The sequence below is a fragment of the Macaca fascicularis genome, chromosome 7 (assembly GCF_037993035.2).
Source record: "Macaca fascicularis isolate 582-1 chromosome 7, T2T-MFA8v1.1".
Lineage (NCBI taxonomy): Eukaryota > Metazoa > Chordata > Mammalia > Primates > Cercopithecidae > Macaca > Macaca fascicularis.
Window position 1 is genome coordinate 3,541,190 of NC_088381.1, and position 21,661 is coordinate 3,562,850.

Below are 21,661 nucleotides of genomic sequence, written 5' to 3' on the forward strand. Positions count from 1 at the left end.
AAATGTTGGTTAGATTCTGTTGGTTTATAGTTTGTTGAGTTCATCTATATCTTTGGTGATTTTCTGTCTAGTTTTCTATCAGTTGTTGAAGAAGTAATGCACAAGTTTACAAATGTAGGTGGGGATTTGTCCATTTCTCCTCTCAGTTCTATCACATTTTGCTTCACCTGTTTTTCAGCTCTCTTGTTTGGTGCATACACATTTAAGACTTCTGTCTTCCTAGTGGAGTCATTCATTTTATCATTATGTAATATTCTTCTCTGTCATTGGCAATTTTCTTTTTTCTGAAGTCTACTTTATTTGATATTAATATATTATCTACTCCTAATTTTTTTGATTGATGCTCGCATCAATAAACATTTTTCCATCCTTTTAATTTCAACTTATCTACATTGTTGTATTTGAAGGGAGTTTCTTATAAATGGCATGTATTTGAATTGTTTTTTAGCATAGTCTGCTGATTCCTTCTTTGAATTGCTATGTTTAGACCGTTTACATTTAATGTAATTTTTCATATTTTAAGGCTTAACTCCTGCATTTTTTGCTTTCAGTATATCCTATTTTCTTTCCTTTCTCTTTTTCATGCCTTTCAGTGGCTTTGTTGAACATTTTTTAGAACTAAATTTTGCTTGTATGCAGTATTTTTGAGTGCATTTCTTTGTATAGTTTTTAAAATTGTTACTCTTAAGTATTACATTATATATATGTAACTTATCACCATATACTGGTGGCAACACTTTACCACTTCCCTCCTTTACCACTTTCCCTCCTTTGTCAATTTACCCTTCCCCATTTGTAATATATTTATATGAAATCATCCCCTTATAGATTGAGAACTGCATTAGACATTGTTACAATGTTTTGCTTTAATGATCAAACGTTATTCAGAAAATGTATTTACTCATATTTGTATTTTTATTTTTTTATTCTTCGTCGATTTCCTACATTCCTCATTTATCATTTTCCTTCTGTTTTCAAAACTTGTGTTAACAACAAATTCTCTTAATTTTTCTTCATATAAGAATGATTTCCCCTTCACTCAGAAGAATATTTTCACTGGATACAGAATTCTGGATTGACAATTCTTTTGTCTGTGCTAGAAACATGTTGTATCACTTTCCCCTCATCTCCATGGTTTCTGACATGACATTTGCTGTCATTCTAATTGTTTTTTCCTAAATATAATGCATCATTTATCTTTGGCTGCTTTCAATTTTTTTTCTTATTTTTTACTTCCTATTGTTTGACGTTATTATGTTTTTTCCCTATACTCATGTCTCTGAAGATTCATTTATTTATTTGAAATCTATTTTCTCTCTGTTGTTCAGTTTGGGTATTTCTCTTGTTCTGTTCTCAAGTTTACTGATTCTTTCCCCTCTCCTCTTCATTTTGCTGTTGAAGTATTCCTTGTTCTTCGTATAATATATACATTTAAAATTGATAGTTAGACATTTTGGTGATTATATTAGGAGACTCTGGATCTTATTTAAACTTTCTGTTTTAACTAGCTTTCTTTGACACTGCTCCGGCAGGGGAAGGAGAAGTTCCAGTGGGTACGTTTTTACTGTCAAGTGGGTAAATGCCCAGGTTTACTGCTTGACCTCCATTGACACCTGAGGGGGTAGCTCCTCTTTACTGTGGGGTATTAGTGAGAGTGCCAGCTCCCACCAGGGCTACACTCGTGTGCCGCTGCCTGTGAAGGAGTGGGGCATCTTGTCACTGCTCATGTGGCATCCACTAAAGCCGTATGTGGTGGCCTTCAATGCCACTGAGCAGTGGTGAAAGTTCTGATTCTCATCCAGGCTTCTTCTGCCACCACCCCAGCAGGGAGGCGGAGGGTTGCCTTATCAACACTAGCTGAGTGAAGATGGAAGTCTAGGCTCCCTGTGTGGTCTCCACTGACACTGATGGGAAGGGAGGGCTGGCTTCCTGTGGGCCCTGTGTGGTCTCCACTGACACTGATGGGAGGGGAGGGCTGGCTTCCTGTGGGCCCTGCGTGGTGTCCAATGACACTGATGGGAGGGGAGGGCTGGCTTCCTGTAGGCCCTCTCTGACAGCATTCTGGTAGGGGAGGAAGGGTTGAGATGCAAGTGTGGAAACCTGTGCTCTGCATTCTATATTTGCTGGTGGGGGTATGGATGGGGCCTCTACTTTTTTTCTGTAATGTGTGGTGAGAGTAGAGTGTCAATTATCTAAAAGTGTTTGGTTTGTCAGGGTTGCCCCTTTCCTAGTCTTGTGGCTAGAGGGAAAACTTTTCTTAGACTCTTGTTGTCGTTCTGTGTCCAGTGGTGTTTCCAGGTTGGCAGCTTTTCCACTTTCCAGTCCAAGGTATCTGAAGTAAAAATAAAACTCATCACCATGTCGTTTTCCAAATTTTAAGCTGTACTTATCAGGAGAAATCTAGAAATGTACCCCTACTCCATTATTACAGTCATCAGTTGGTTGAGATTGATTGATTAAAGATGCCAAGGTAATGCAATAGGGAAAATACTGACTTTTCTGGTGCTGAAACATAATATCAAAATGAACATAAAAATCAGAATGAACCTTGGCCTTTACTACACTATATGCAAAATTAATTCAAAATGAATCTTAGACCTAAATGTAAGAATTCCAACTATAAAAATTCTTAAAAGAAAAACTAAGATATCTTTTTTCTATAAATAGAGAGATGGGGGTTCCATTGTGTTGCCAGGCTGGTCTTGAACTCCTGGGTTCAAGTGATTCTCCCACCCTGACCTCCCAAAGTGCTGGGATTACAGGCATGAGCCACCATGCCCGTCCTAAGATAATACCTCAGTGACTATGGATTTGGCAAATATTTATTAACTACAATATAAAAGTCCAAGTTATGATTGATAGAAAAAAGTTAGTAAATGGAACTTATTCAGAATAACAGTTTTGCTCTTCAAAGATATAGTAACAAAAATGAAAAGGTAAATCAAAACCTATATCCAACAAAAAATTTGTGTTTAGAATCTATAAAGAACTCTTATAACTTAATTTCAAAAAGACAAGCAACCCAGTTAAAAATGAGGCCAGGTGTGGTGGCTCACGCCTGTAATCACAGCATTCTGGGAGGCCAAGGTGGGCAGATCACATGAGGCCAGGAGTTCAAGACCAACCTGGGCAACACGATGAAATTCTGTGTCTACTAGAAATGTAAAAAGTAGCTGGGATTACCGATGTGCATGGTGGTACCCATCTGTAATCCCAGCTACTCAGGAGGCTGAGGCATGAGAATCACTTGAACTCGGGAAGCGGAGGTTGTAGTGAGCCAAGATTGCACCACTGCACTCCAGGCTGGGCAACAGAGTGAGACTCTGTCACACATACACAAAAAAGAGCAAAATATTTAAGCAAATACTTCAGTATAAAACATATACAAATGGCCAATGAGCATATGAAAAGATTCTCAATATCATAAGCCATAAGGGAAATGCAAATAAATACCGCAAGGAGATACCACTATATACCCACTAGAATAGCAAAAATGAAGTTTGCCCATAGCCACGTGTGAGCAAGGATGTGAAGCAACCAGAACTCTCCATATACTGCCAATTGGAATTAAAAATAAAACAATCACTTTGGAAAACATTTTGGCTGCTTCTTAAAAACTTAAATATACACCAACCATAAGACCCGATAATCCAATTCCTAGGCACTTACCCAAGAGAAACGAAAGACTCACATACAAATATTCATAGCAGCTTATTTGTAATATTCCTCAACTGGAAACAACCCAAATGTCCATCAAGAGCTGAAAGGATAAATACATTTTTATGTATTCATTCAATGGAATATTACTCAGCAAGAAAAATGATTGAACTGTTGGTGTATGCAACAACCCGATTACAATGGGTAAATCTCAAAATAACTACACTCTTTTTTTTTTTTTTTAAGAAAGACCGAGGCTCATGCCTGTAATCCCAGCACTTTGGGAGGCTGAGGCAGGCAGATCGCCTGAGGTCAGGAGTTCAAGACTAGCCTGGCCAACTTGGTGAAACCCTGTCTCTACTAAAAATACAAAAATTAGCCTGGTGTGGTGGTGGGTGCCTGTAATCCCAGCTACTCGGGAGGCTGAGGCTAGAACCCAGGAGGCGGAGGTTGCAGTGAGCCGAGATGGCATCACTGCACTCCAGCATGGGTGACAGAGAGAGACTCCATCTAAAAAAAAAAAAGACCAAAAAAGAAGTATGTATTATATGATCCCATTTATGTAAAATTCTTTAAAATACAAACCAATCTATAGTAACCAAAGAAGGTCAGCTTGCCTGGGAACAGGGGGGATTACGAAGGACTCTGAGGAAACTTTTGTGGATGATGGATATAGTTATTATCTTGATTGGGGTTACCATTTCATCAGCCTCATCAAATTGTGTAATTTAAATTTATGCAGTTGGAATCAGTCAATTATACCTCACTAATACTGGCTGCAAAATAGCTCATGGATTCGTGCTGAGGATTAAATGAGACAACATGCAGAGCAAGTACATAAGTGTGTCATTTGGTTTTTCTTCCCTTCTTCCTCCACCTCCTTCTTCCCCCATCTCTACATTTGAAATTAAGTGACTAAGGTGCAAAGAAGAACGTTTCCCCTCCTTCTGCGTGGAGCTTGACAGAGTGTTCTGAACACCACAGATACTTCCTCAAAGCTGAGCCCAACTGTAGCAGTGAGAGCACATTCATTATGTTGGTTAACAGTCAGAGGCACAGAGTAAGGAAAACATTGCTGCTAGGACTTTCATTGAAGTTTTTTGTTTGTTTTTCGGTTTGTTTATTTTTTTGTTTTTGAGACAGAGTTTTGCTTTGTCACTCAGGCTGGAGTACAGTGGCGCGATCTCGGCTCACTGTAACTCCCGCCTACCAGGTTCAAGTGATTCTCGTGCCTCAACCTCCCGAGTAGCTGGGATTACAGGGATGCACCACCATGCCCAGCTAATTTTGTGTTTTTAGTAGAGACAGGGTTGCACCATGTAGGCCAGGCTGGTCTCAAACTCCTGACCTCAGGTCATTAACCTTTCTCAGCCTCCCAAAGTGCTAGGATTACAGGCGTGAGCCACCAGCCACTGAGCCCCGCCACACTGAAGTACTTTAAAGGACATTCTAGCCCCCATTTTCTCACTGTTGATTCCTTTCTACTGACTTAACTACATTAAGCCCTTGTCTTCATTTTTCTGTTCATTCTACATCTACTGTATTGGGTTATGTTGGGATTTGTCTTGAAATCCTTTATAATTCCTAATTTCTGGTCTATTTTTCATGTACTTGTCACAAGAGACTTTAAGCAAATTAACATAATTTAAAAATATAGTGTTAATATTTTATTCAAAGACAACAGCATTTTTGACAATAGCTGTTCATTATTCTCTTTGTCTAACTTCGTCCTTCCCTTCCTCTAGCTCCCCTTTCTTTCCTGGTGAATCATTACATAAATGCGTAGACGCACTCTGACAACTGTGGGATATCAGCGTGTGGGTGGGAGGACAGTGACTCACGGCCTATGAATAGTGAGTTCTGTAAAGTCAGATGCATGGCGCACAAGCGGGAGTTTAATCAGCATTACTGGAAAATGATTCAATCTGATTAACTGGACTTATCGGGTAGAGTCAACCATCCACAAACTTTTGTTCATCGCCTGCTTGAGACGAGGCAAGCACTGTAATGTGCTCTTAGGAGATGGAACTCATAAATGCTTGTAGAATCTTAACATGTTCATGTCACCAAGGAGCACGCACATTAAAAAGCCGTTTCCATTCTGTTTTGCACCATCTGACACCTGGACATTATAGCTGAATGGGATTTATTATAGAATTCCTCAGCAGAATCCAGTAGCCCTATGGATCCTAAACTAAAACGTGTCATCCCATAGAGGCTCTGTGTTGATTTTGCAAGGAATTCCATTAATTTGACAGTGTCCTATATCACATACCCCTTGGTAAAGCCCGTGTAGGTACGTGACCTGGTTATAATATTTATTGTTTAAATTGTTTACTTAACTAATTAAATTGTTTATGTTACTTTCCTGTAAGAATAACAGGAATATCCAAGATGAGGCTTACTTTAGACCTTAACATTTCTTTTAAAAGATGGAGAAAGGCTATTCCATCTGAGCAAATACTTGTGGAGAGCCTTGGGTTTACCTCATTGTAAACAGTCATTCATGAATTCTATGTAGATTTCTTTTTCTTCTTTTCTTTTTTCTTTAAGATTTTTTTTTTCTATAGAGACAGGTTCTTGCTTTCTTGCCCAAGCTGCTCTCAAATTCCTCGGCTCAAACAATCTTCCTAGCTTGTCCTCCTAAAGTGCTGTGACTGTAGGCACGAGCCACCTGGCCCAGCCTCTATGTTTATTTCCGAAGGTGGCCTCAGGTCACCGGTGACAGCATATAATTCAACTGGAATCCCTTCCAGATTTTATCTATCCTAATGTAATCGAAAATATTTTGGCTTAGAGCAGTGTCTTGTTACTTGCAGTAATGATCAAATCCTTTGGCATTTGCTTAAATCATTCAGTGACTGTGTGTGTCAATGTTATGCTCCACACCTGTTGTCCATCTTGATACAAAAGAGATGAGGATTAATTGGACAACTCTGGGAGAAAGATCATAAAAGCAGCCTTTAACCCTTGAAGATAGAGTGGCATCTTCATTTCTGTAGGCACCCAGCCAATATTTGGTGAGGGAATGAATTGGCAAACGTGTGGGCCACGATCACGGCTGCGATTTGCTGCCATGATCCTCCCAGTAGCCTGTCTTCATGGTGCTGTCTGGGGTTAGCCATCTTTTGGTCCCATCCCCAGGCACCAAGCAGAGACTGATCTCATTAGCTGTAGCTGCCTATTCTCAGATTCCACATGTCCTTTAAGGCCCATGAATGACAGCAGAAGTTCTAAGGCACAAAAACAGAGAAAGATCAAAGGGAAAGTGAAAAGAATAAAAACTCAAAGAAGGACCATGAGGAAGGAGAGAAAGGAGAAGAACAGCAGAGGCAGGAAAAGAGGGTGACTGAGCTAAAGAGACTGGTGGGAAGAAAGGGGAAGACAAGACAGTCACTGCTTGGAGGATGAGAAGTTGGCATTTGCCCAGAGGGTGGGAGGACGTGGAAAGTCAGGGAAGAGACTCAGGAGAAACCACAGATGACCAGGGCATTGAGAGCAGCCCACTAACTCCTGAGCAGACGAGGGTCCCTGGCCAGCTCTGCATTTCAGCCCTCACAATAGAGTAGATAAATGTGTCCTCTTTGCCTTAGATGCCACTTACAGTCTGACCCAAATGAAAGGGAGAAGAGGAATGAGACTCTCTCCTCTTAGGTTCCATTTTACCAAACCTTGGCTCACAGCCCAGATCTTGGAAACAGGCCATCTCTGATCAAGCAGTGCAGCCTGCAGACGAAGAACAGATCTGAGCTTGGCTCAACTAAAAGGGCGCAAAACAAAGGCAGCAGGAGTCTCCAAAAAACAAAAACAAATCCCAGACCCCAAACTGCCCAATCCATTTCTTTTAAGTAGTTCAGAGCCCTGCCCTCTGAGGATAAATTCAGAAAGAAGCTCCATGGCTCCTATTTCAACTCAGGCATTCAGGAGATGGACTGGCCTGCCTAAAGTTTGCACAATTAGTGGTGAAAGTAGAAAAGGACATTAGGGGTCCTCAATTCTAAGCTGTGTTAAACTTTTTCTTTGATCTTTTTGCCTTCATTAAAAAAAAAAAAAAAACTAATACACTCTGTCACAAACTCATGATGGTTTTAAAATCACCATTACCGCTTACCCACTTCATGCAAAAGCTTGGAGCACTTTGAGAGATCATCCTAAGTGTCTATCACCACCAGGCAAAGACCTCATGGAACACGCAATCTAAATTATTCAAGTGCTCAGTAAAGATGATGCAGACACGGTGCTGAAAATCCCATGTGGGCTGATAGTCTCCAACCCTGCATCTTCACACTGCTTCTCCATGGAGGAGGGGAGATTCATTCTTAGAATTAGTTGCCACTGAGTGGGTAAGAGCTATCATGAGACCAAATTCTTGATTAAAGGATGAAAAAGGGGAGAAAAAAATATGCTGAACGAATGACCAGCCTAAGAAATTTTATACCTTATGAAGACTTGAGCCTCCAAGGTAGATTTAGATGCCCAAGTAATTGATCAACATTTGGTTTGTGACTTTATACTGGTGTTTTTGTGCCTTATATTGTCAATTTTTTATCCAATGTAAGTATCAAATACATGCTTTTCTTGCCATTCTGTTACTCAATTCAAGTCAACTCAGTAAATGTTTATTGACTCTCTTCCCTGTCCAAGACTCTGTTGTGCTGATTTTTTTTTTTTTTTTTTTTTGACACTGAGTTTCACTCTTGTCACCCAGGCTGGAGTGTGGTGGCACGATCTCAGCTCACTGCAGCCTGTGCCTCCCAGGTTCAACTGATTCTCCTGCCTCAGTCTCCCAAGTAGCTGGAATTACAAGCACCTGCCATCACACCTGGCTAATTTTTGTATTTTTAGGAGAGACAGGGTTTCACCATGTTGGCCAGACTTGTCTCAAACTCCTGACCTCAGGTGATCCACCCTCCTTGGCCTCCCAAAGTCCTGGGATTACAGGCGTGAGCCACCGTGCCCGGCCTGTTGTGCTGATTTTTGTGGGGAATTAGAGATGAATATAAGAGGTCCTCTGCTTTCAGGGTATCGGAATGGCTTATTCTCTTTTCTACTGTAAATTTCTGATGGATCAAAGTAAGAGTTTAAGTTAAATGAAGACCAAGAAACAAGATGGTGAAACTTTAAACTTTTCTCTTTTAGTAAGAGACCCTAGAAACTACAGCCCCTTCCAACCAACATGATACTTGGTTGTGGTGCCCTGCTGGAGCCCTTCCTCAAGTCCCGGAAGCTGTGACTGGCATTGTGGACCGGTTCACCCAGTATGAGCTCTCTACGACAGTGTCTCCTGCCCACCACTACTGTGAAAGGGCAGCTTTTCTGGTAGAGGACATGTTCACCTGTTGGAGGGAGCCTAGGGGAAAGCTTTCTTGTTAACAGAGCAGACACTGCGGGTGCCACCCTTTCCCAACTTTGTGCTGCCTGCCACGCAGTTTCAATTCCCAGAGTGTGTCAGTCATCTTGTGACTATGAGATAAAGACCAATGGAATGACAGAGATACAAATTGAACCCTGGAGAGGCTCAACCCCAGCCAACAGCTATCAATTTTCACATTCCTCATTTCCTGAGAAAAGGAAATCCTAATTGGTATAAGCAAATTTTTAAAGGCAATGTTGTGTAATGGTTGATGACAGCAGCTCTTGAACAAGACTTCCCAGATTCAGATACCAACAGTACCACTTACTAGCTGGGTCCGCTGGAGCAAGTCACTTAATCTACCTCTGCCTTGATTTTTCTCATATGCAAAATGGTGGTCTCTTTGGCTTTGAGGGCTTTCCTGGTACCAAAGTGCCACAGACAACATTGCTCCATTGGAAAAAAACGTTTGAATTCACAAACCACCATGGTGGTGTTTTCTTAGCTTCAGAAAAAAGCACCAGTGAGGAGACTGGGTTTTGCCACATATTTCAGATTAATACACACAGGAAAATGTGAGGTGGCTATGGTCATATTATAGGTATTAAGATCAATATTGGGTGCCATGTGTCTATACGTGCAGCCAAGGTTTCTTTCACTTTAGTGATTTAAAATGGTAATATTTTAGATATTATTAACATTTCCTCCCTTTTTCCAAAACAATTTTATATTGAAAAATGTAATAATGTAAAAGTGTAAGTTATCCCTAAATTTAAGACAGAGGAGGGACAGGGCTTGGCTTCAGTTCACCCTCACTAGAACATTCTTTCATGCATGCCCACTGATCACAAAATCCACACCACCACTTCACTACTAATAGTCCTTTTACTTAAAGAATTCCAGGAACTGGCCTTAGGAGATCCAAAATATGGAGCCAAGGTTGTGGAGTGTTCCAGCACAAGAAGGAATGTTGAACAGTTGATTTATAACCTTGTTGCCACCAGTCAGACCACCAGGTGGCCCATTACTCAAGATAACCATCACAACCAGATATGCTGACCTGTGTACCCTACCCCTCACACACTGTGCCCAACCCAGCCTACATACCCTATCCCTGATGTCAGTTCCCATCCTTTGAAAAAAAAAAAAAAAAAAAAGCCCTACTGGCTCTTTTCAGACAGTCAGCCAGATAGTTCTCTCTCTTGCTCACTCGCTCTCTCTCTCTCTCTCTCTCTCTCTCTCATGCTGCCTCCCTTATGCCCCAGCATAAGCTCCAATGAAGCCTTGTCTGGGAAAACTCTCTGATCTCATGTCAATTTCTGTTGCATTCAGAGCCCAAGAAGGTCGGTAACAACTGATCTATGCAATCTCAATAAAAATCCCAGTGAGTTTTTTAAAGGACATTATTAATGTAATTCTGAAATTTAAATGGAAATGCAAAGAACTAAGAATAGTTAAGACACCCTTAAAAAAGAACAGTAAGGGAGGGTTTTCTCTTCCATATCATGATCTGTTATAAAGCTGTAATAGCTCAGATGGTGGCATGATACTGTTCCCAAGGATAGACAAATAGACTCATGACAAATGGAACAGATAGCCTGGAAACAGACCAATGCATATGTTAACCCTTGATTTTTGAAAAGGTGGTACCTCAAACAATGGGGAAAAATGATATTATTTTATATAGATAGTGTTGGGTCTATTGTATTATATACCCTTTTGAAAACAGAATTAAAGTTGACCTCCTTACATAAAAAAATCAAGCTCAGGTAGACTGTAGACGTAAATATAAAAGGCAAAACAACATATTTTCAAGGAGGTAATAAAGGAAATATTTTCACGGCCTTGAGTGTAGAGAAAGATTTCTTAAATAGGAAACAAAAAGGGCTAATCATAAATAAAAAGATGAATCATTCAAATCACATTCAAATTAAGAATGTCCATTCCTTAAAAGGCACCATTAAGAGAGTGAGAAGGCAAGCCACAGAGAGAGAGAGATTTGCAATTCATGTAACCAACAAAAGACTCAGATCCAGAATCTCAAAAGCATCCCTAACGAATCCATAAGAAAAGACAGACTATACTATGGAAAAATGAGCAAGTGATCCAGAGATTTCTCAAAAAATGTACTGTCCTAAATGGGCAATAAACTTATGAAAAGGTTCTCAATCTTGTTAGTAGTAATTGGGAAATGCAAATTAAACTACAATGAGAAAGACGGCCAATCACAAGTGTTTGGTGAGGACGTGGAGCACACTGTTGCTGGAGCACAAGTTACTGCCACTTTGTTTTCTGTTTCTTGGGGGCAATGGAGTCTTACTCTTCTCACCCAGGCTGGAGTGCAGCGGCGTGATCTCGGCTCATTGCAACCTGTCTTCTGGGTTCAAGTGATTCTCCTGCCTCAGCCTCCCGAGTAGCTGGGATTATAGGTGTGTATCACCAACATGCCCAGCTAATTTTGTATTTTTAGTAGAGACAGAGTTTCACCATGTTGGCCAGACTGGTTTCAAACTCCTGACCTCAAATGATCTGCCCACCCCGGCCTTCCAAAGTGCTGGGATTACAGGCATGCGCCACCATGCCCGGCTAATGTTTCACCACGTTGGTCAGGCTAGTCTCAAACTCCTGACCTCAAGTGATCTGTCTGCCTTGGCCTCCCAAAATGCTGGGATTACAGGTAGTGAGCCACTGTACCTGGCCAGTTACTCTCACTTTGGAAACCATCTGACTGCGTTACTGGAGTTAGAAATAAGTATCACTATGCCTAGGGTGACCATATTTTGAGAGTAAATGTAGGCTTTTACCAGATAGGACAACAGGCATAAATTGGGATTGTTCCCAGCAAACTAGGATGTGTGCTCACATCACTTGTGGTATATTCTCTTACCCAGCAATGCCACTTGTAGGAACAACAAGACACAGGCCCAAGCAGACCCAGAGCAGCATCCTATGTAAGAGCCCCAAACTGGGAACAATCCCAATGCCTATCCACTTAGAGTGTATACATAAATTGTGGTGTGTTCATACAGCAAAACATTAGACAATTAGGAATACATCAGCTAGAGATACGTGAAACAGTATGCTGACTCTCACACAGTATTGAGAAAAATGTGAGATACAAAAAAAGTGCATATTGTATAATTTCAGGCAACATAACATAAACCATACTGCAATAAGTCAGGATAGTGTCATGGTAGCAGACAGTCTAATGCCTTCCCTAAAAGATGTCCACACACCAATCCCCAAAATCTATGAACATGCTACTTTTGAGGAAAGAGCTTTTATCTGAGGAATGCAAGTCCTTTTAATTATCAGGCTCAGAGAGACCTTAAAATGAGGCAGCAATTGTGTCCTGCTTCCCCCATGAGCTAGGTGTTCATCTCATGAAACTGCTTGCTGTTGCCACAAGTAGCCATAAATTAACCTAATAATGCCATACCAGACACTATAATGCACAGCCTAAAGCTTAACAATGGATAGCCAATCACTAATCAATGTTATTCCTGTAAACTAATGAGAATTCCTAACAAACGACTTTGTATCAGCCCACTTCCTCCCCCCTTTTTTGCATTAAAAAATCCACTAGGAACTGTGGCTGATCTCAGTGTATATTCAGGGCTACTTGAATTCCTGCCCTCAAGCTTGGCCCCAGTGAACTTAATTTTGTATCAGCTTCTTCCTTTCAGGCTGGCACCTTATATGGCAAAACGGACTTTGCAGATGTGATTAAGGTTGAAAACTGTGAAATGGAGAGATTATCCTGGACTATCCCAAGGGCCTAGTGTAATCTCAAGAGTCCTTAGAAGTGAAATAGGGAGGCAGGAGAGTCAGAATCAGAGATGTGACAACTGAAGTCATGTCAGAGTGATGCCATGAGAGAAGGACTTGACTGACCATTGCTGGCTCCAAAGACAGAGATGGGGCCATGACCCAAGGAATGTGTGTAGAGTGTGGAAGCTGGAAAAGGCAAGGAAATGGATTATTCCCTATGGCACCAAGAAGGAACGTAGCCCTGCCCACACGTTGGTTGTAAACCCATGGATACCATTTCAGCCTCCTGACCTCCAGAACTGTGAGACTAATTAGTGTGTTAAGGTATTAAATTCATGCTAATTTGTTATAATAGGGTCGGGGAGGAAAATAACTTCCCTCTAAATAGTTCTTAGCTGGGACCCATTGTAACAAAAGACAGACTAACAAGAGAAAAAAAAAACGACTATATAGCCAACTATATAGCCATGTGTCATGTAACAATAAGGTCACGTGCTGAGGAACGCATTATTAGGTGATTTCGTCCTTGTGTGAGCATCATAGAGTGGACTTACACAAGTCTAGATGGTACAGCCTACTTCACCCTAGGCAATATGGTATCGTCAGAGGCGTTTGAACCAGAGCGACTCCATCCTGAATGAGGGCTGGAAAAAATGAGGCTGGGACTTGCTGGGATGCATTTCCACAAAGTTAGGTATTCCTAGCCTCCAGATGTTTACAGTTAAGGGAACAGATGGATAACATTTACTAAACAGTCCCAGACTTAAGAGTGTCCTGATATCCCAATATCTTGAGAACAGAAGCATTCCTAATTTCGCTTTAAAAATAATAATATTGATTCTTGCAAAATATAGTCATTAAGAAAATTCTTTATCACAAATCCTTATTGCAGAACACGTCTCCCCATGATCTTATTTTATCCTGTATATTAATATATACAAGCGCTGTACCTAGGGTGAGTGCATTCCTCCTGTTACTATCAGGAATGCCCTGCTGTTTCATGGCATAGCCATTCTTTATTCTTTTACTTTTTTTTTTTTTTTGAAATGGAGTTTTGCTCTTGTTGCCCAGGCTGGAGTGCAATGGCACCATCTCAGCTCACTGCAACCTCTGCCTCCAGGGTCCAAGGGATTCTCCTGATTCAGCCTCTCAAGTAGCTGGGATTACAGGCATGCATCACCACACCCAGCTAATTTTGTATTTTTAGTAAAGATGAGTTTTTACCATGTTGGTCAGGATGATTTCAAACTCCTGACCTTGGGTGATCCACACACCTCGGCCTCCCAAAGTGCTGGGATTACAGGCGTGAGCCACCGCACCTGGCCTGTTCCTTTACTTTCTTAATACACTTGCTTTTGCTTTTCGCCATGGACTCTCCCTGAATTCTTTCCTGTGTGAGATCCAAGAACCCTCTTTTGGGGTCTGGATCGGAACCCTTTCCGGTAATGGTATAGCCCATTGCTCCAAAGACAGAGACTATTTCCAGGAACCCCAGAGCTCCCTCCTTTTGCAAGATGGGTTTTCTTATTGCTCCTGTAGAAGATGAGAATATGCCACCCCAAAATATGTCTCTTTCACATAAGGATTAGTTTGACCTCTACAGCCCATAAACCTGTACAGAATGTTACTATACTGAGAACTATAGGCAATCGAAACACAATGGTAAGTATTTGTATATCTAAATGTAGAACATGTGCAGTAGAAATGTGGTATAAAAGCTCCAGGATTATCTTATGGGGCCGCCATCAGATATGTGGTCCATCGTTGACGGAAATCTAGTTATGCGGCACTGACCCAGTCAACATAAACACGTCAAATATACATGGGAGATACCTAGGGAAAAATGAGAAATCTCAAAGAGTTGCCTTAGTATTTGGTCTTAAATACCATCTCAAGCTAAAAACAGGGAAAGAAGGGTGTGGGGGAGGCCAGTCATGGTGAAGTGCCTCGGAAAAGCACCATACCCGAGAGTCAGGCTTGCTACGCAGATTTCAGCGGCTGCCTCTTCATTGATAGGAGCCCTCTTTCTCCTCCTGGTACAGAAAAGGAGACATCCAAGCACACGGAGATTTTCTCTGCAGACGTAAATTTCCCCTCACAAAAGGGTCACTTCGACTTTGTTTTCAGAGTTTCTCCTGTGTCTGCAGTTTCACAAAATAACCAGGTCAAACTAATCCTTATGCGAAAGAGACATATTTTGGGGTGGCATATTCTTGTTTTCTACAGGAGAAAGAAGAAAACCCATTTAGCCATCTTTCAAAAGGAGGGAGCTCTGGGGTTCCTGGAAATAGTCTATTTTTGAATCTATGTGATCATCTTACGTGCTCCTTATCTCATAAGGTATATTTATGTTTTGTCTGCTTTTCTGTGTGTCATAGTGCACATGCACACATGCACACACACGTGCGTTTTAAAAACCTACTTAACAAGAAAGAACACAAGCCACTCAAAGGCACCCACTATATGTTCACTGCCCCCAGGTCTAGTCATAATAGTCGGTCAGGAAGTCGCCAGTTCTACTCATGCTTCAGAATTAAGTGAAAGAAGTGCAAATCTGTCTGACACAAGACAAGCTTTTGGGTGCTCACTGAAGAAACTCTAGCAAATAACTACCGAATGAGAAGATCTGAAATGTTGTCTTTTCTTTTTTAATTAAACATTCTCTGTAGGAGATGAGGTTAATGAGTGTCTAGCACAGTGCCTGGCACATACACCCACACTAACTCCCAATGTCGAATCTGAGAGTTTGAGGATTTCTTTTTTTGCTGTTCGGGGATTCTGTAAGGCAGGTGAGAAAAGAAAATAAATACTAAGTCCCCACCCAACTAAATCGACCCCCTCTTGGCCAAGGGGACCCCAGAGAAACCTTAGAAACTGCGTTCCTCTCCGTGATGGAACAGGAGGTGGGACACGCCTCAGTGTGCCCTTCCTCAGTAACCTTAAACCAGAATTCTCTCTGAAGAGGAAGCAGAACCCAGCGCTGGAAAACAGGAAGTGGACAACTCGTTCCTTTATCACCTTTAGCCAATCACCTGAGGCCAGGATCAGACTCCCCTCCCTCTTTAGTCTCAGCGTGACAGCCCAGCAGTTTCACAGTGCACCCCTTCCTGATAACTGACCACTATTTCTGGTCTGGTTTTGGCTGAATCTCAGAGGATGCACAGTGAGGGGCTTCGTGTCCTCTGCTTCACTTTTTGACATCAGAGGGCCAAAATCTCTACCCTCAGATCATGCCACCACCACCATTTTTTGAACATGAGACCCATGAAAAGGCATGAAGCTCAGCTGCACATGTACACATGTCTCTCCTTTCATAAACATGACTCCTCCAATAGCTTATTGAATATGCATATCCATCCCCTGACTCAGCTCCCTCTACCCTCCCATTCCTGCTCCCTCTACTCTTCCCTCAAAGTGCTTGCTCTCCGTGTGCGCTGGAGGCTACCCTTCCCAGCCTGCAGGATGGCCACCTGTTATGAGAAATAAAGCTCTCCTATCCAAACGTATGAACCTCAACAAATCTTCAGCTGACACAGGGAATCAGCACTTAGGCCTCACTTTACCAGCAAAAGAGGTTTCTTCTTGCACTTCATAGCACATACAGTATTTTGTCTCAACTACTACCTTGATGTTTGAAAACTTTTTGCTTTGTGAAAATTACTTAATTTAGGCACATTCCATGTAGAAAATGCCAAATTGAAAGGTTCAAAAAGAAGCCATTCTTGTCAATCAGAGAAAGCCATATAGGAAAAAAGAAACTAGAAAAGGTTATGCCACAGCCATTTGCCCTATTAAAGCAAACTCAAAATACTCAAAATTGAGATTTAAAGTATTAGTGATGCTGGTAATTATAAAAGGGTTTTCTGGCCCACTATGTTCTTCCTGCACGTTTATTAAGAAAATTATTCTACAGAAGACTGAGAGTGGGAGCAGGTCGTTTCACTTGTAGTCAAGTATGATAGTTAGTCTTGGGTGTCAGTTTGATTGGATTGAAGGACGCCTAGATGTCTGGTAAAGTATTGTTTCTGGGTGTGTCTGTGAGGCTGCTGCCAGGGGAGATTGACACTTGAGTCAGTGGACTGGGAGAGGAAGACCCTCCCTCAATGTGAGTGGGTACCCATCCAATTGGCTGCCAGCAGGGTAGAAAAAGCAGGCAGAAGAAGGTGGGATAAGCTGGCTTGCTGAGTCTTCGGCTTTCATCTTTTCTCCCATGCTGGATGCTTCCTTCTGTCCCTCCTGTCCTTGGACCTCAGACTCCAGGTTCTTCGGCCTTTGGACTCTTGGATTACACCAGTGGTCTGCCAGGGGCTCTCGGGCCTTCGGCCACCGACTGAAGGCTGCACTGTCTGCTTCCTGCTTTTGAGGCTTTTGAACTTGGACTGAGCCACTACTGGCTTTTTTTCTTCCCCAGCTTGCAAGCGGCCAATTCTCCCTAATGAACTCCCTTTCATATATAAATATATTTTATTAGTTCTGTTCCAAGAACCACCCTAGCTCCACTGAAGGGCCTCACATATATCCACAAAATGACCGTTTCTATCCTACTGCTGCTGCTGTGAGTCAGTTATATGTGGGTGGGAGTGCACAGGTGCAAAACTTCCCTCACATTTACTACATGCTAAAGCAATCAAGAGCAAGTTGAATGTACAATTACTTTTAAAAACAAATAATAGTCAAGTTATAATCATATAAGGTGGGGTGGTGAGAAAAGAAAGATAACTTTTAACTGAGGAATACGAGTTCTTTTAAATTACCAGGCCTAGAGACATTAAAATGAAACCACAGTCACCTCCCACTCCCTGCTTTGAGCTATGTTTTCATCTCCTGAAACCATTTGCTATTGCCACAGGTAGCTCTAAATTCACCAAATAGTGGCCAAGTTATACCAGGCACTGTAAACCACAGCGTAAAGCTTAGCCATGGATAGCCAATCACTAATCAATGTTATTTATGTAAATCAATGGGCATTCCTAACGAGCAACTTTGTATCAGCCTACTCCTTGTCCTTTTCTGCCTTTAAAACCTGCCTGTGGTCAGGTGTGCCGGCTCACACCTGTAATCCAAACGTGCCTGTGGTCAGGTGTGCCGGCTCACACCTGTAATCCAAACGTGCCTGTGGTCAGGTGTGCCGGCTCACACCTGTAATCCAAACGTGCCTGTGGTCAGGTGTGCCGGCTCACACCTGTAATCCAAACGTGCCTGTGGTCAGGTGTGCCGGCTCACACCTGTAATCCAAACGTGCCTGTGGTCAGGTGTGCCGGCTCACACCTGTAATCCAAACGTGCCTGTGGTCAGGTGTGCCGGCTCACACCTGTAATCCAAACGTGCCTGTGGTCAGGTGTGCCGGCTCACACCTGTAATCCAAACCTGCCTGTGGTCAGGTGTGCCGGCTCACACCTGTAATCCAAACGTGCCTGTGGTCAGGTGTGCCGGCTCACACCTGTAATCCAAACCTGCCTGTGGTCAGGTGTGCCGGCTCACACCTGTAATCCAAACGTGCCTGTGGTCAGGTGTGCCGGCTCACACCTGTAATCCAAACATTTTGGGAGGCTGAGACAGGCAGACAGCTTAAGCTCGGGAGTTCAAGATTAGCCTGGGAAACATGGCAAAACCTTGTCTCTACAAAAATAAACAAACAAATAAAACCCACAAAAATTAGCCAGGCATGGTAACATGTGCCTGAAGTCCCAGCACTTCGAAGTCTGAGGTGGGAGGATCACCTGAGCCCAGGAAGTTGAGGCTGCAGGAAGTCATGATCGCAACACTGTACTCCAGCCTGGGCAACAGAGTGAGACCTTGTCTCTCTACATAAATAAGTAACTTTAAAAATAAATACATTGGCCAGGTGCAGTGGCTCATGCCTATAATCCCAGCACTTTGGGAGGCCAAGATGAGTGAATTGCTTGAGCTCAGGAGTTTGAGACCAGCCCGGGCAACACAGCAAAACCTCATCTCTACAAAAAATATAAAAAATTAGCTAGGCCTGGTGGCATGCACCTGTGGGCCCAGCTACTCGGGAAGCTGAGGTGGGAGGATCATTTGAGCCCGGGAGGCGGCAGTTGCAGTGAGCCAAGACTAAGCCACTGCACTCCAGCTTGGGTGACACAGTGAGACTCTGTCTATAAATAAATAAATCTGCTTGTAACAAAGGCCAAATGGCGCTCACAGCCAGGGTTACGTGCATTTCAGTCTTCTGGGCAGCTGTCTTCACTTCAGCTCAAGTAAGCTCTTTTAATTATATTTTGTGCCTCAGCCTCTTAGTTTGACAGGGAAAGAAGAACCTAGTGTTATTTCTATTCCACAGTTTCAATTAAGGAAGCTATATATGCCTAATACACAAAAGCTAGAGAAGAGCATATTTGCAAAGAGTCGTATTCAAGTTAGGGGATTACAGATGATTGATTTTTTTGTATTGTTCACACCTGCCATAATTATATTACATTGATTTTTACAGTTAAATAAACAAAGAAGACTTATTGCTTTATGAAGGAATTTCGCCATAAGATTCCTTTAATATCAAACACCCCATTTGCAAAATAACTCAATTGCAAACATTTAATTTTAAAAAACAGTATTTGACGCCTGTAATCCCAGCACTTTGGGAGGCCGAGGAGGCCGGATAACAAGGTCAGGAGATCGAGACCACGGTGAAACCCCGTCTCTACTAAAAATACAAAAAATTAGCTGGGCGTGGTGGCGGGCACCTGTAGTCCCAGCTACTCAGGAGGCTGAGGCAGGAGAATGGCGTGAACCCGGGAGGCGGAGCTTGCAGTGAGCCGAGATCGCACCACTGCACTCCAGCCTGGGCGACGGAGCAAGACTCCGTCTCAAAAAAAAAAAAACAAAAAAACCCCAAAAAAACAGTATTTGAGTAGTGCACACATTGCATGCAATAGGGTATGTCTATCCCCTGCCAAGCTTTATGAAGAAAGAACCAAACAGGTGAGACTCTGGTCACTGTATTCTGGGCTGTTTAATTTCAGGGCTTAAGTACCTTGTCTGGGATTTTGGGTAAGACATCTGCTTATCTTGGCGTGGCCTGTTCTATTTTTGGTGTTCAAAAGAGAATTGGGATTGTATCATCTGGGACCTACATATAAAAGAATGTGCTTTTCTTGCCAACAATGGAGCTGGTGAATTTTCTTTAAAGCACTCTAGTCCTAAAAAAAAAAAAAAGAAAAAGAAAAAAGTTCTCTTTAATATATACTGCATGTTCAGACTAAGCAGTAGGTTTTAAAAAAGAGAAGAGGATATTGCAGACTGAAGTCGGCAGACATGCTTTTTAACGCAGAGTCAGCTTCTTACATATGTCAACACTGTTTTCTGCGGGGGATGGAGGCAAGAAAAGCTTCCACAGCCCTGTCATGAGGTGCTTCCTGCTCACCCTCTCTAGTGGCCTGGCGTTGTTTTTTGTTGACAGCGTTGAGGCTAACGGCATGATTACCCTAGGGAAATTAGGGGCATAATGTGGAGGATGGAGAACTAACTGGCCAATATGTGAGCAAAACACCTACTGCCAGCTCTTTCCTAAGAGTGAGAAGCAAGACCACAGATCCAAAAGAACCAAGTTCAGGAATCTCAAGCTCCTTTTAAAAATAAAGACCAAGGAAAACCAGTGGTAGCTTCATGGGCAGCAGCCAACGATTTTACATCTGGAGGATTTCTTTGCTGGAGGAAAATCCAAGTGTGAGCAGAGCACCTGCAGCTTGAAAATGATCTTGTGAAAACACAGACTCAGGAGGTGCTCCAGGCATGTATTCCGAAGGAGCCTCCCAGCTGTGCGAGGCACAAACTAGGAGCTCAGAAAACGATCACCCCACTCAAGTACACAGAATTATCAAGAGTATAATGGAGATAGTTTGCTGAGGATGATGGTTTCCAGCTGCACCCATGTTCCTACAGAGGACAGGAACTCATCCTTTTTTATGGCTGCATAGTATTCCATGGTGTATATGTGCCACATTTTCTTTTTTTTTTTTTCCGAGACAGAGTCTAGCTCTGTCACCCAGGCTGGAGTGCAGTGGTGCGATCTTGGCGCACTGCAAGCTCCGTCTCCCGGGTTCAGGCCATTCTCCTGCCTCAGCCTCCTGAGTAGCTGGGACTACAGGCGCCCACCACCACGCCCGACTAATTTTTTGTGTCTTTTATTAGAGACGGGGTTTCACCGTGTTAGCCAGGATGGTCTCGATCTCCTGATCTCGTGATCCGCCCGCCTTGGCCTCCCAAAGTGCTGGGATTACAGGCGTGAGCCACCGCGCCCGGCCAATGCCACATTTTCTTAATCCCGTCTGTCACTGATGGACATTTGGGTTGATTCCAAGTCTTTGCTATTGTGAGTAGTGCTATTAATGGGTAGAGCACACCAACATGGCACATGTATACATATGTAACAAACCTGCATGTTGTGCACATGTACCCTAGAACTTAAAGTATAATAATAAATAAAATCAGTGGGGAAGGATGGACAAAATAAATCAGAGTATAATGGCATTGCTTATGGAAAAAAAGTCAAAAAACAAAATACGTTTAATACAGAAAGAGAAAAGGACCTGCAAGAAAGACGTTTAAGGTTGACAAGGGCAAAACTGGAGAAGAACAAGCTGTGAAGGGAGATTAGTGAGAACAGACAGCACGTTTATATTGTGTGTAGCTTTCGTCCTGTGAAAGATGGAAAACGTGTGCCATGCACTCAGGTCATGCCGGCTTCATTATTGCACCCATCTAAGTTGACCATGTACCCAACAATGTACCAGACCTCAGCCACTGGCAAAGTGCTGCTTGTCCAGCAGGAGCTTGGGAAAGGCCAGTGGGGCTCCCATGGAAACACCGAGGGGGAGCTGACAGGCACAAATACCAAGTCCCCAAATACTGTGCACCTGT

At 42.5% G+C, this 21,661-nt stretch overlaps 2 long non-coding RNA genes across 2 annotated transcripts in view; one reads left to right on the forward strand and one right to left on the reverse strand.

Moving 5' to 3' along the window:
* LOC141407155 (uncharacterized) overlaps positions 1 to 21,661 on the forward strand; it is an 86,566-nt gene that overhangs the window by 49,269 nt on the left and 15,636 nt on the right. The window lies entirely within an intron of this gene.
* Positions 849 to 20,755, reverse strand: LOC123574657 (uncharacterized). The gene is made up of 2 exons (XR_006699740.3): positions 3,670 to 20,755; positions 849 to 2,332 (listed from the first exon to the last, which is right to left on the reverse strand). It is a non-coding gene; the product is annotated as an uncharacterized lncRNA (long non-coding RNA).